This window comes from Cottoperca gobio, chromosome 11 (genome assembly GCF_900634415.1).
Source record: "Cottoperca gobio chromosome 11, fCotGob3.1, whole genome shotgun sequence".
NCBI lineage: Eukaryota > Metazoa > Chordata > Actinopteri > Perciformes > Bovichtidae > Cottoperca > Cottoperca gobio.
In genome coordinates, this window is record NC_041365.1 from 7,450,122 (window position 1) to 7,463,139 (window position 13,018).

The following is a 13,018-nucleotide window of genomic DNA, read 5'->3' on the forward strand; positions in this document are numbered from 1 at the left end:
GCTTGCAGGCGATCATATCCCCAGCTGAAGTGCTGTACACGTACGTAATACAGTTACACATAGAGCTGAAACGATTGGTCGATTAGTTGACTGACTAATCAGCAGTCAGAATTTCCACTTCATTTTCTTTGTTTAAGCATAAATGCCAAAGATTCACTGGTTCCAGCTTCTCAAAGTAAGTTTAATTAGGAAGACTACTTCTATGCTTCATTCATTCTCAATTCTTCCACTCACTCCTGCAGCTGCTACCAAATCGGCCGATTATGGGCGTCCACTCTTTCAGTCCAACTGCCAATCATGGTGCTGCAGTCAAACTTTAAATCTGTTCTCCTCTCTGCTGCCATCAGCTGTTCCTATTCTACTCACAGCTTCACCTGCCCCTAAAATATATGAAATCCCGATGGGATCGACAAAGACTCTTCACAGTTCCCATCATCTTGTGTGCGTGTCAATACGTTTTGCTTCACTCAGAAATAAGTCTCTCCTGATTGAAGTGCAGGTTTGTGCTGTTTTTCATGGTCTTTCATGATAGTAGATTAAATACCTTTGCGTTCTGGACTGTTGATCGGACAAGACCAGAAACTTGGAAGCTGTCCCCCTCGAAATCTGGGAAAACACAATAAGAATATTTATTATCAATGAATCAACAACAATTAATCATTTGATTAAGAAAATACCCAGCAGATTGCGCAATAATGACTTTTTTTTGTTATTGCAGCCCGTAACATGAAACATGATGCTCGTTGGGCGCATGAAACTCGTACGGATTACTTTTCACGTCATTGTATTAAACATGCCAACTACTCCATGTATTGTGAGGATTTGCTTTACTATGTTTAATATCATTATTTATTGATTAGCACTTAACTGTCAGACAAAATATGTTATTCTAAGGCGTCACTTTTGGCTTTGATGACTTATGGTGAACATCTGTCATTCGTTTTAACCACACATGCACTAAATTATTCATCCAAAAAGTAGATATTAAATAATTAAGTTTTTTGTAGCCCAACAGACATCCATTACTTTGTCCATCCCCAACAGACTCACGCTAGCGTGTGAGAGCGTGTAATCATACATCTGTGCCAGAGAGAGTGTGCTATATGCCAAACACCCAGTGATCGACAAATGCTTGTTAACATCCCTCCCTCCCGATGTTCGGAGGTCGGACACCCTCCCCGGGTCTCGTTATCACTCTGCGGGCCGTGTCGCACTAAAGCAATAATAGGCTGTAAAAATGACAATGCATAACGGCGCCCTCAGAGGCACTCAGGGACGCCTCGCTGGATGTAAAACAACCTTGAAGTGTGGCGTAAGAGTGCATGAGAGATGACACATTCACTCAAAGAAAACACAGACGCACTACACGTCGATTATCCCTGATGACTGGGTGGCTTTGTACTTCACTGGAGTGTGTCTGGGGTGTGTGTTTGGCCTTGTGACAAGTTAATGCAACAACTAATATGCTGCACTCACGTTGTCACTCAGATGGAAAAGAGCAGACTGGATGGTTGTGACGGTTAGAAGTCAATGTCAATATCTACTAACAGTTGTACAGTAACCTTAGTTATTATAGGCCTGAAACCTCTGTTCACCCTTCATAAGCTGTCACTTACAGAAGAGGAACAACATCTGGCAGGCTTACGTAAAGTAAATAATATATGAAACCCTACTGTCACCCTTCTTTGAAGAGCTCAGCTGAGGAATGGCTCCTATCCTATTCATCGTGGGGGAAAACATTATTCAGAGTTTGTTTTCTGCATTCATTTGTTATGATATGACTTCATGTCAGTGTGTGCATTTGCAGGAAGTTGTAGGTAGACTGTGACTAAAGCAGTGCCAGCTGCTGTGAATACCACGGAAACGAGTCACTGGCAGGAACTGAGCGATGTACATACAGTAAACAGAGACTCACTCACTCTTTAACACACACACAAAATGTAGAAGGAAAGTTGTGTGTGTGTGTGTGTGTGTGTGTGTGTGGGGGGGGGGGGTCCTCCCGCGCATTCATTGTAATTCTCCCATAATCCTTTACTCTGCGAAATGACACAGCTGCCAGACACATCCTCTTTGTTGGCGCCTCAAACCTCCACTCCTTTCCTCTCTCTCTTACACACACACACACACACACACACACACACACACACACACACACACACACACACACACACACACACACACACACACACACACACACTTTATGCAATATAAATAATAAACTCATAATGAATCTATTAAAAGGATTCAATCGACTTGAGTGCAAACAAGCGTTCAGCACCTTGACGAAACAAACACTCATAATGTTCGATCGACTAATTGTGACGGATTAAAAATCACTGCGTTTGTTTGGACTGGAGGAAGATGAAACAGCGCGCTTGCTTCCTGTTTGCGAGGACAGAACACACCCTGTTTATGCAGCAGTTTTATTAACAGACAAATATTCAGAAGCACTTCTTAATCCCCAAATCGTTTGGTATTAGACTTGTTTGTATAAATCTCTTCCCATACATTCATAAAAGGTACAATGAATTCACAGGCTTCTTCAGGTAGGGGAGGAGGATGCTGAGGAGGAACAAAAAGAGCAGGAAATCAGGATACAGAGCATCCTCATGCCAAGCTGGCACTTTAGTGATGCCAGTCTGTCAATGCATCCTCTAGCAACCCTGTAACCCAGGGCGACAGGTCCTTGACGATGCACAGATAGAGCAGAACTTGGTGGTTCTCCATTTGCTTGTTGCCAAGAGGCTGATAGTGTAGAGCTATCAGATGTGCACACAGAGACAGAGACAGGGAAACTTGCATGGCTTATCTACTAAATTAGTCTGTCTGATATAACACAATTTGGATACACAGAGTGTGTTGCTAGTGAGTGACATGCAGGCTCTGCATGCACAGCAACACCACCAATCACATTCATTCTTGATCAATTTATCAAAACAACCAAAGCAGGCCCGCCAGTCGTCGAGTACAACCTGAAAATGAAGAAAGAAAAAGGAGAAAAAGACCAAAAAGGAAGATTTAAAAGAAACTCAACATCAATTGAATAGAAATATGTTGGCTGCAGAAAGAATGATGTTGACCAAAAACAGGTATTTCTGTGTCTGATGAAGGTTCCTGCGTCTTTCACATTACAGAAAACAATAATATCGCCATGTTTCCAATATTGTGCAGCCCTAACCTGCAAACAATCAAAAAAGGACTGAATGACACACAATGTCGAGCACAAACACTCCTTCCCCTGCGCTATTATCCCAGTGATTGAGTTACTGAGACAGTCGATATGCTACCTCGCATTGAGAAAAAGAGAAATCGATGCCGTTACACTATCCATGCAATTCATCACCAGCTAACAATTCAGAAAGACTGTCGAGGGCCAATCGACAAACAATAGCCAAAAAGACAGAGCATGAAGTGCAACAAAGTAGGGATACCCTTCTGTCACCGCGTTGAGGAGTGTGACGCCCAAATCAATGCATGGACCACACCCCAATATTCGGGGAGAGCTCCAAAAAAAGAGGACGCAGTGTTTCAGGCGGCGTACAATACTGACTTGGATTCAACAGCACTGTGATCCGTTTCCCTGCAGATTCTTGCTGACTGAATCTGTGCATACTCGGCAGACATTGTCAGGTTTGTGAAGCGCGAACGGGCTAACTCTGCTAGAATAGATGAGCAGGCTATATGCTATCTTACAAGCATCAGCGGATGCAAGATGACAGGGCAGGAAAAAAAAGTGCTAAAAAAGCTCGGAGTGAACCGACGGCGCAGACGTCAGAGCAAATGGGATGTGAAGTTTCTGGAACAGCGATGATATTGTTGGAAGAGCACCACAGGGGGGCTTTAGGTTACAATCCCAGCATAGCTTCTGTTTGCTGATAGAATACAGAATCGTACCGAGCTGCACACATTGACTGACAGCTATTGTGCTGCTTGGAAAGATCACACATTGTGCAGAACTTTCCAACCACTTCCCTGCAGAGGCAAAACTGCTGGGCAGGAGTGTTGTCCGTGTGTCTGAAGAGTTTATGTTGCTTAAGCTAGCTATTATAGTATTACGTCTGTGAGTATTGAGTCTGTAACAGGCATTGCAGAGTCATTAGGGGTGTTGCTTTCAGCGTACAGCATGCTTAATGAGAGCGCACGGCCACGCTGTCTGAGTGATTAGTTACTGTGAAGGCTGAGGGCCAACGCTGATTTCTGTGTGTACGTGCACAAGGCAGGCTTTTTTTTTTTGTTTTTACATTTGTATGTGTTGAGGGAACGAGGGGAAGGTCTTTCAGAAACTGAGATGGACAGGCTGCCACAAAAACACAGATTTACTTGAAATAATCTCAGTTTTGAGTCACGTATACGTCATAAGAAACGCCTTTTTGCATCACGCAAACTGCTAAAAAGCTAAATTTACTGGAAGGCAAAACCAATGAGAGCTGAACACTAACCCGCGGGCACAGAGCCAGAGCTCTGTATATAAAAGCCAAACCCTACAAGCTTTGTTTTTTTTTATGGAGGCATTGTGCGGCTGAGAGGAGCCTAAAAATAACCTTCATAACATGGTTGAAAAGAAGCTAATCCCCCAGCCTCATTTGTTGCTCTGAGTCACGCTTTTAATTTACCGCTTTATGACCAGTGTGTGTCTATTGCCACGAGTCAGTGTAAATGTGTGTGTGTGTGTGTCATTACAAGGGAAAGGCATGAGTGCTTGTGTGGGGATGGGAGAAAAAGAAAACTGACAAATAATATACAGTGAGCGCTGCTGTGGAATTCCCCCAGCTTCAGCACTGCAGCCTGTTTTTAAAAAAATGTTATTTTATCAAACACGACACAAGAGGACTGAATAGGTTATTGTTATTGTGAGATAAAAACAGGCTTCATCAGAACATGTTTTATTGCTCCTGACAACTTGAGAGAGAACAATTCTCTGAACATTTATTCAAACCAGAGCAAGAATTCAGCAGCAAAGCACACAAAGAGAAACACCTACAAACAGCTACACCTGTAAGCATGGATTTATGATCAGCTTATTTTAATAAGCTTGTATGTACAAGTGAACCATGGTAATCTTCATCTTACATTTTAGGGCAGCTAGTATAGCTGAATCAGTTGATTAATCAATTAGTGGAACCAACAGAAAATTAAATGGGGTAAGGATTTGATATTAAACTAAATATATTTGGGGTTTTGTTGTGATCGTCAGATAGAAACAAGACAAAGGTCTACAACCACGGTAACGCTTTTAGCTGAAGGCAAACATGAGTGTGCTCACATGCTCACAATGACAATGGTAACATGCTAAGCGTGTTAGCATGCTAACACTTTCTAATTAGGGAGAAACACAAAGCACAGCTGATGGGAATTAGTTTTGCAGGTATTTAGTCATAAAGCAAAGTATTGGAGTAATTGAAATGTTTAAATGATGATGCACAAGGTGAAAAGTCATGTGGTCCACAACGTCCTCAGGGGAACATCAGTGTTAGTGTCACATTTTAGGGCAATTTATCCAATCGTTTTCAAGAGACTTCACTAAAAAGACGGCCGTTAAAACCTTACATCTGAGCGCTAAGAATGTTATGTCTGTTATGTCTAGCGGATCAACATCAAGTAGGTCTGATTACAACTTGGATTTCCTGCTGTCATTTCCAAGTCTGTCTGAGATTTGCCATTGACTCATTTGCCTAAATTCCTCTTCCTCCTCCTCCTCCTCCTCCTCCTCTTTCTTTCCCTATCCTCCACTCCATCCTTACATTCCTACATTTCTCTGGAGTCATTTCTGTCCAAACCTCCACCTAAAGTAGAGCTTTTAATAAAGTCCAAATGTTATCCGCTCACATTCCCTGAAAGGATAACTTCATGATTGAGTTTGAGCTTCACGTCTCTCCTACGCACAAAGAATAGTTGATATTTCATTATGAAAGAAAGTGTCCCGGAGAGTTAAGCCCTGCATTACATATTATTCATCTCTCCCTGCTTCATCCTAAACTGTCAACTTGAAAGCATACACTGACTGGACTGAATACACTCCACTACACAGGGTTCCACTTTTGTCTTTCACTCTCCCATTTTCCACTTCCCTAGCCTCTTCGTGTCTCCTCTTCGTTTCATCTTCAACCCCTCCCGCCTAATCTTCCATTTTCTAACCTTTCTCTCTTCCCATCATTTCCTCTTCTCAGTCCTTCAGTATTCGTAGAAAGCTCAGGGCCTGGCTCCGGTTCAAAACCTTTTCACGTCGCTGTTCACTGCGGCTCAGCAGAGAACCCTGCTGTGGTGGGTCTCTCTCTCTCTCTCTCTCTCTCTCTCTCTCTCTCTCTCTCTCTCTCTCTCTCTCTCTCTCTCTCTCTCTCTCCTCTCTCTCTCTCTCTCTCTCTCTCTCTCTCTCTCTCTCTTCTCTCTCTCTCTCTCTCTCTCTCTCTCTCTCTCTCTCTCTCTCTCACTCCACTCTCACTCACTGGGATCACTTCCTTTACCAGAAGCTCCCTCTTTCTCTTCCTCTTGTCAAAACTCCCACTCCTGTTTTGCCACTACTGCAACTGCAAATTGAGCATTTAAGCTTTGTAAGCATTTTTTTCACGTGCTAATCCCTCGGCCGAGTGTGCACTCTTCACAACCTCACTGAGCTGTGTAAAAAAAATATATTATACAAGTCAAAGATAAACATTTGACAAAGCTCAGTGTAGATGCAGTCGGGGTTCAAACTGAACCCGTCAAAAACGTCGTCAAAATGCTTGTTTTATGCCACCAACAGTCTAAGTAATGGCTTTACTAATGGTTAATATATATTAAGTGAAGCTCCTAGATCGTTATAAGCAATTAATAAGAGCAACTTTTGGGTGGATCGGCTGCAGAGCTATTAAAGAGTTATTTTGTTGTTGACAGATTTCAGTTGGTATAAAAACAAAGGATAACAGTTTGACAGCTTCAACTGTTCAGCAATAGTTATTTGAATAAATGAAGCTGTACATTGCATTGTTGACAGGCAGCATAGAGAGTAACTGTTAGTATATTGAATATGCCCAACCCTGTAACGATCAATGAGGGACTCTAAGAAAAACATCAGGGACCAACTGTCCAGGAACTGAAAGGCCACTAACTTGCTTCAACAATCGACTCTTTGTTCTTCCACTTGGCTCAAACATCTTTCCAAAAATTCTATTTACTCACTCATTCAGAACTCTCTCTGTCTAATTCTCCGGCTGACACCATCTCTTCGTATCTCTCTCTTTCAATCCTTCTTTCCTTTAACGTTTCGACATCGTCATTGTCTGATCCTGGATACTGAAGCATATTTACCAGCAGCCAACGGAGGCAAACAAGCAGCCTATTCAAAGAGCTCAGCAGCGCCAGAGATGGAGAAAGGAAGGAGGAGGAGGAGGAGGAGGAGGAGGATGGACGGAGCAGAAACAGAAGGAGAGGGAGAGTAAATTCCCTGGATGACTTTGGGTTATTGGTGAGCAATCCCCTCATTTCAGTGAAATCACAACATGTGTAAACAACCCTAATGGCTATAATTACCTCCTTCTAAAGCTTTCTTACAATTCTCATGTTCCAAATTGTTGCATTTAGACACACACGGACACGCACACGCACACGCGCCGTCTGTCTCTCTCATCCTCCCATACACACACACAACGCTCTCTGGTGACATAATGCCCTATAGTCCATTAACAAACACTGTCCCTGCAGTAAACAGTCATTTGCAATTAGTCTAAAGGCTACTCTCCGGAGAACAGATGGATAAAACGAGACGCTCAGTTCCTCTGTACCAGCCAGATAATAGAATCAAACAATTACACACAAACAGAAATCTAAACTGATCACTTCCGTTTATACTTTTGGTAAAGTGTGGGGTAGTGAGAGCTCTAAAAATGCAAACAATGAGGAAGTTACTTTATCTTTTATTGTTTCATAGTTGTTGGTAGAGGACCTGGTTCCTTGTTGAAGGAAAGTTCATCAAAATGACAAATCATTGTGCGATGAGTTGCCTGTCGCCTTAATAAGAAAGTTAATCGAGAAAGATTTTAATAAACTATCTATCAAGCAAAAAGGAAAGCTTTAAGCCGATTCCAGCATCCCAAATGTGATCACTATAAATGTAATATATTTGAGTTTTGGCATATTGGTCAGAAAAAAAAACAAGTAATAGAAAGATTTTACCTTGGCACTAGAGAATAGTCTATTGGACAATTATTATTAGTTGCTAACAGAGGGATTTTGGCCCCTTGGCTTTTACTGTGCATCGCCTGTTCAACTCCACACTCAAAGTCTACTCAACCAAACAAAACTTAAAAGCCAATGTTTGACCCTGGAGAGCTCCATCCTTCAATTCATTCCTCACATTTCTCACCTGTCTATCTTTCACCTTTCTTGTGCCAACATTACTACAATGATAAGTAGAATAACCTTGGAGGAAAACTGCTTGAAAAAGGCTTGACCACGTACTTTCTGCCTCGTACTATTGCATTTCATCAGAGTGCACACATTGCAGAGCATGTACATGTGCCCACACCTTGTTTGTCTAACAGCTTATATTAATACGCCGGTGCCCGTAAAGATAACGGGGGCATTTCCTATTATGAGCCTGCTTGGGAAAAGGGAAGAGGGAGGTACACTTTAATTGTAAGCAGGACAAACTGTCTTTGCGTGTGTGTGTGTGTGCGTGTGTGTGTCAAACTGCCTCTGCTCAAGATAATGCCAGTGGCAAGGGATGTAGGGGAAAGTAGAAAGAAAGAAAGAAATAGAGAAGCTGGCAGGAGAGAGCAAGGGGGAAGTGTAGAGGAGAGATGGGGGATAAATATAGAAAGAGGAATGGAAAGGAGACAAATAGAGGGGAAATGTGAATAAGCGAGACAATGTGACAGACAGGTCGAGAGGAGGAGGAGGATTGGAATGTAAGGCAAGATGAAGAGGAGTGACAGGTGGAGAAAGAAGAAAAGACAGTAGGAGGAGGGCGAAGAAAAATAAGGGATAAACCGAGGAAAAGTGACAAAGAAAGTGTGGTAAAAATGACACAGATAGATGGAGAGAAGATGGTCTCAGCCTGCCTGAGGTCCTTGGTGATGGATGGAAGCCAATCCACGGCCTCCCATCCTTCATCTGACAAACAACAACCCTGTGGAGCACAAAACCTCCCCACACTATCACCTGATACGTGAATGTGCCTCGCCGCCATGCCCAAGTGTTGCATGTCAACATGTAACACACACACACACTTCTCTGCATGCATGTTAAACAAATGCCAAATACACACACACACACACACACACACACAAACACACACAGACATCAGAAAAGCCAACCAACAATAGTCTCTTTGTCTTTTCATGGCGTCCCCAATGACCCTCATTCAGCTGCAGTTATAAACTGTCCATGAACAGATATTCTATTTCTCTCCAAACACATGATGTCAAACACCTGACCCCATAAACACATGATGACCTTATTACCATTGACAGAACACTGACTCACTGTATTCAGAATTTGTCACATACACACAGAAATTATTTCTTAGCTCGCTTTGTTTTTTAACAAAATCGTTTTTGTAGATGTAGAAAAACACAGACAGAGCTGCAGACCAAGACACATGCTTGCTTCTTGTATAAGCAGAAAGCCACAGAAGTGAGTCCAACAGAAAGGTAGACAGAAAAAGCAGCTCTTACACAAAGAAACAGATATTATTCTCAAAAAGACAAAACACGGAAGGCTGCACAGAATACAAATAAGTCTCACTACGTGTGCAATGTTCATGCACGCCTTTGTGTGTACTGTATGTGTGTGCTTAATGTGCATATATGTGTGTGCAGCTTCCCTGCAGTAATTTAGCCAGCAGAGTGTGAGATGAGGATCCTCCCCTTGGGTAACATTATAGCATCCCACCACTGCAGTGTGCGTGTGACTGTGTGTGTAGGTCTGCTGCATCAGCAGCACTTTACACCAAGGAGAAGGCACAGTCTATACACACTGTGTTCCCTCACCCATGTGTACTGTCCATCACCTCACCTCACCCCTCCGCACACCCTGCATGCTGGTGATCATTTGACAGTTCACAGCTCGTTCAAACACGACACATTGCACATAACTTAAAGGGGTTATGAGTTGCATGTGTGGCGTTTACTAAAAATAAAACTATACTTCCCATAAAGCTTCTGCTACAGAGAGGATGTTGCTACTTTGCCCCTCCCAGTCCTTGGCATCACTCCATTTGACTTGAAGAGCAAGAAGCAACAATAACAGCAGCTAGCAGCTCATGATAGCAGTGAATAGGCAGCGAACCACGAGAGTCCAACATGGATCTGGAATCAGTAGAACTCTAATGTGTGCGCTGTGAAGTTTGACAGAACAATCGCAACTCAAGAGCTATTCACTAGCCTTAAGATCCATCTCCATGATCTCTGAACACACTCGGAGCTTGAATCTTTTCCCACATGAAAAGTTAATGACAGTGTACCAGAATGTAAGTTATTTCAAGTTCCTCCTCCCTGTCCTCTCTCGATGTATATTTTAAACATCGGGGGGTGAATACATAACAACTTGTGTTACCTACAATTCCTTCGGAGGAGCGACTCTGATTTCCCATTAGAGCTTACTTAATCGCATCCGCAGTGTTTACTTGCCTTGAACACGGTCTCTCTCTCTCTCTCTCTCTCTCTCTAGAGATATCGATATAGCAGCGCTCTCTAGGCGATAGACGCTCTATACTCGCAGAGAGATCTCTCGCTCTCTTCTCTCTCTCTCTATCTCTCTCTCTCTCTTCTCCTCTCTCTCTCTATCTCTATCTCTCTCTCTCTCTCTCTCTCTCTCTCTCTCTCACACACACACAGCACCACAGAGGTGAAGTCTGTTTTCTGCGCTGTAGCAGAGAGAGTCTGTACACAACGCAAACTGCAGAATAGTCAAACACAAGCTACAACACCCTGTTATCCTTTGAGAAAATTGCTATTCAAGTTCATGTGTCCATATAGGAGATTTCCTTTCTGTGTGTTGAATAACCAGTGTGCTGCTTTTATGTCTGTTGAATGTGTGTGTGTGTGCGTGTGTTTTGACTGGTAAGTGTGTGTGTGTTTCCGGGCAGGATCAGGCAGGATTTCAAAAACTGTATGTCAAGACAAACAAGTCTGGCGTTAACAATGTGCGACGTGTTTCACACACACAAACACGCACACACACACACACACACACAAGATTTGGCATTCCTGAGCTTAGTATGTTTACATAATGGGGTCAGCTGTCTCTTGTCTCAAATGTGTTGCCTTTCCAAGTGAAACACAAACACACACACACACACACACACACACACACACACACACACACACACACACACACACACACACACAGGGTTTAAACATTTAAAGAAAATAAAGCCATATCACTTTCTTAAGTACCACGATCACAGAAAGAGAATAGAGAATTAATCAAAGTACTATATGGATCTGACAAACTTTCCCAATACCGGAATAATATTTATTTAATAACCTCGGAGTGATGAAGCTGTAAAACATTTGACTGTAAGAATAGTTTGCCATCTAACTTTCTCTGCCGCTGGTTTTTACTGAGGGAAATTTGCATTTCTGAGCTGAACGCAGCTCTAAACCTGTTGAAGATCCGCAAACTGTCAAGTGCACCCTTTGAAGATTGTGTACTTGTGTCTCTTCAGATACTTTGCACACTGTAATAACTACCTCAAATAGGATTTCAAAAAGCTTAACAAGTGGCCTTTACGCTGTACAGAGCAAATGAGAAATCAATCACGCGAGGGTCGAGGAGACCAGCGATAACCCAACTGATGCACTGAGATCAATAACTCCTTTTTATTATTAGAATTGCCGTCTCATGTTTTATTCTCTTCATCTGTCAAACCCTCATCTAATAGCTTCTTCCCTACTTCACACGCTCACTGACACCCTCTAATCTTTACAAGCAGATGAGACCAGACATTCTCAGCAACCGCACCTAATTTGGCCGGAGTGAATAAGTGCAGAGTTAATGACCATTTCTCCACCAGCAGCTACTTCTCTTGATTTATAAAATGAATGACTTCATATAGAAAAAATGCAGATTAAAGATATACAGAAATACAGTGCATTCACCTCAGACTTGATACATCGCAGCTTAGCGAAGCTTAAAATTAAAAGCACTTTGAATATACAATATTGGTGTTACATTACAGGTCATTTTACTGACACTGTGTTAATGCACAGTGGTGGGAATAGAGACTTTAAACCTGTCAACTCAGCCCATGATGCTGCATATAAGATATATCTGTATGTTAGCAGCAGCTAACACGTATCAACACACAAAGTTATCCCTAAACCACATTCTGTTGACTGCTGAAGGACCTGCACCTCAAGCATTTCCTCTGTCTAAGCCACAATCCAACAAGCAAGGTGAAAACCCACAGCGTCAAATAGTAAATAGCAGCTTTAGGCTGAGTTACCGGTATGTAGTAGTAGTAAGGCTGTCTTCTCTTAGTATATTAGTCAACTAACTATTAATTAAACAGTTGTTTTGGTCTTAGTCTTAGTTTTTTTTAGTCGATTAATAATCTTTCCATACTGAATGAGTTATTTCCAAGAAACACAAGATTTAAATTGGTGTTTCTTTGTGGAGGAACTCAGTTTTACAGCTAGTCGATTAAATCAACTAATTGATTAGTTATTAGTCGACTAAGAATTTCTTTAGTCGATGACAGCCCCAACAAGTAGAGGTCTAACTTGTCCCTGAAAAGGTTGACACTGATATGTAACATGCACCATAAAACATACAAATTCAATTCTGAAAGAATCCCAACAACAACGGAAGAATAATTACACTCGGCTCCGCTCCTGATGAATGAAAGAAAAGAAATGCTCTTTTCTTTTTGACGGGATATTTTCATTGAATCCTGCTCGATCTGAAGCAAGTTTGACATTTGACAAACATTCCTTGGTAGTCACAGCAACACGCGCTCCCTCCAGATTCAATCCTCGGCCTATTTCCCCGAGGTGTGCGTCTCAGATGGACAGTGGTGTCAAACAGGGCGTGCAGGGTA

General features: G+C 42.2%; 1 protein-coding gene across 3 annotated transcripts in view; it reads right to left on the minus strand.

The window, feature by feature from the left end:
* The window catches only part of pag1 (phosphoprotein membrane anchor with glycosphingolipid microdomains 1), a 46,635-nt gene that overhangs the window by 29,424 nt on the left and 4,193 nt on the right, over positions 1-13,018 (minus strand). For 2 of the 3 annotated variants that reach the window (XM_029443932.1, XM_029443931.1), the window contains exon 2: positions 545-606. The gene's annotated coding sequence lies outside the window, so the exon portion shown is untranslated. Of the gene's footprint in view, positions 1-544; positions 607-6,135; positions 6,276-13,018 lie in introns of those variants that run through there. The other variant, XM_029443933.1, reaches the window with a different exon arrangement.